This window comes from Raphanus sativus, chromosome 5 (assembly GCF_000801105.2).
Source record: "Raphanus sativus cultivar WK10039 chromosome 5, ASM80110v3, whole genome shotgun sequence".
Taxonomy (NCBI): domain Eukaryota; kingdom Viridiplantae; phylum Streptophyta; class Magnoliopsida; order Brassicales; family Brassicaceae; genus Raphanus; species Raphanus sativus.
In genome coordinates, this window is record NC_079515.1 from 19300936 (window position 1) to 19303463 (window position 2528).

Here is a 2528-nt window from a genome sequence, read left to right on the forward strand (position 1 = left end):
CGAGAAGTTTAACTCCGGCCGACGGGGTAGACTCCTTCAGCCACCGTCGGTCTGGTAATGTTTTTTCCTTTCCATTAGCTACCTGTACGTTTTGGTCTGAGAGGGAGAGGATTCTATTTCTCCTTTTTGTTTTTTGATTTTTAAGGTTGATTTTAAAGTTTCGGGCGGCGGGGGCTCATAAAGCTCCGTCGACGCCGGCAAAAGTTACGGGGGGTGGATGTTAATTCAACTCCGCTGTCGCCGCTTAAGCTTCCGGGAGGTAGAGGTTCTTCAACTCTGCGTCGTCGGCTTCAGGGTAACTTCTTTGAGTTTTGATGTTCTCGTGACCTTCTGTTCCTCTAGCTGTCGGTTCGCTTGTGGATGAGATATCAACAGAGTTGATGAAAGCTCTCCGAAGTTGAGACCACGGCTAGGAAGAGGATCTATGTCAGATCTGGTTTTAATCTCCGATCTGAACACTTGGCGACCGGACGAGATTGCGAGATGAGTTGACAATCACTCTCCGGTGGAAGTTTGTTCAGAAGATGAAGGTGCATGTGGTAGTGTTTCTGGGACGAATCCGGCGAAAAGCGGATGAGGTCCGTCGCTCTAGCTCCGTCGAGATCTGATGAAACGGTGGTGGTTTCGTCTTCTCCGGTAAGCCTCGATGTACTAGATCTTGATGTGATGTTTCGGATCTCGAGGCGATGAGTTGACGCGCGGGCGCGTGTTGGTTGAGAGTACCGCGTGGGCGGGTTTGGTGAGTGGAGAGACGTGTGTTGTCGTCTCCTGCTTTATTTTCTTTTTGGGCTTTTAGGCCCTGTTGGTTGTTCTAATTGCCCAGTGTATCGGGCTTTTGGTTGCATTTCGGATATGGGCTTAGACCCTTTAATATATACTAGATTTTGACCCGCCCTTTAGAGGGCGGGACAATCGTTTTGTTTTTAAATTTATGCTTTTGTTTGATTTTTCATAAGTGTGTTTAGGACATGAGTATCCAAACGCTCTTTAAAAGTGCGGGATAATTTTGTTCACTTTAGAAATTACTATTTTTGTTTGAATTGAATTTTTGAGTTTTGACGTTTATAACTGAAAATAATTTATTTTGATGTCTTATAGTGTTAAGTATTCGGCAAATATGTCCCCCCTTCACTCGGAGGTGGAGGAATGATTTGGGCAATAGAATGTATGAGAAATTTACGACAGTTTCGGTTACGTTTGCAACGAATTGTTTTCAGTTAGTGAAGATGATTTCAGAACCAGAGGAGTGGCCAGCGTTCGCAAGTTATCTGGAAAATATTAAGAGTCTACAAAGCAGTTTCCATAGCTCACAACTCATTCATGTACCACAGACGACAAATTCAAGGGCGGATCGTTTAGCACGTGCAAGACAACAATCGTCTTTTGTCATTCACATGGATGCATAGCTACCAGTTTGGTGTGCAGAGTCTATATGAGTCTGTACGTTTTGATGACAAAAAAATAGTGCTAAGTATTCGGTTTTAATTCGGGTCTTTTTATGTTATTCTATATTTGATTATTTGAATTGAAGTGTTTAGGACCCGTTTAGATATCATACATTATTACATTGTTTCATATCAGCTCGGGTAATGTCTGATTTGGACCGTGTTTATATTCTTTTTTTTTTGTAAAATCCAAAGTGGAACCAAATTAGAAATAGTTAGATTTTGATTCATGTTTAAATCCAAAAATCTCGAAGAAAGCTCAAAAACCCCGAGTTAAACCCAGAAAACCAAAAAAAAAATGGTTAAATATAGATTCTTTGGATATTTTAATTTATAAAATATATATATATATATTGTAATAGTTAATATTTTTATTTTGTTTCGAATATTTGGATACTTATTTCGTTCTCGGTTCGATTTTGGTTTGGTTTCGATTTTTGGGTTTGAGAAATAGGAACCAATCGGGGTTTTGCAAATTTTGTCTGGTTTTAGTTTCAGTTTTTTTTTTGTTTCGTTTTCCAGTTTGATTTTCAGGTCTTGGATAACATGTTCAAAACAAAATTCTCATTATTTTTTATTATCCATGCTTTAATATCTATCTTACTAAAATATAATCTTTATTATTTAAGCCTTACAATACTTAATAATAATATGTTTTTAGTTATATATGGTAGGCAAAAATAATGAGTTGGAATGTATAAACAAAACGATATATTTTTCTATTTTTTTTATTTGTATTTCAAAATAAAATAAAATATTCGTTTAAATCAATATGAATTGTTACCATTTTCAAAATCCCCACATAATCATAACATATTCATTTTATTAGATTTTAAATTTGATATCACTGATTCTATTTGGATAGAATTAATATTGTTTCCATATTTGTTTTGTATGTATATCTCCTCATAATTAGGAGGATAATTGATAAAAAAGAATAAATATTTTAAAATGATACTATTAGAACAAATATTCTTAATGTGTTACCTAGTTGTAGAGTTTATCTCAACTTTTTTTTTTAACAAAGGTATATTACTAAATTCGTTAATCTATTTATAATTTTTTATCAAAATGTTTTGTAAA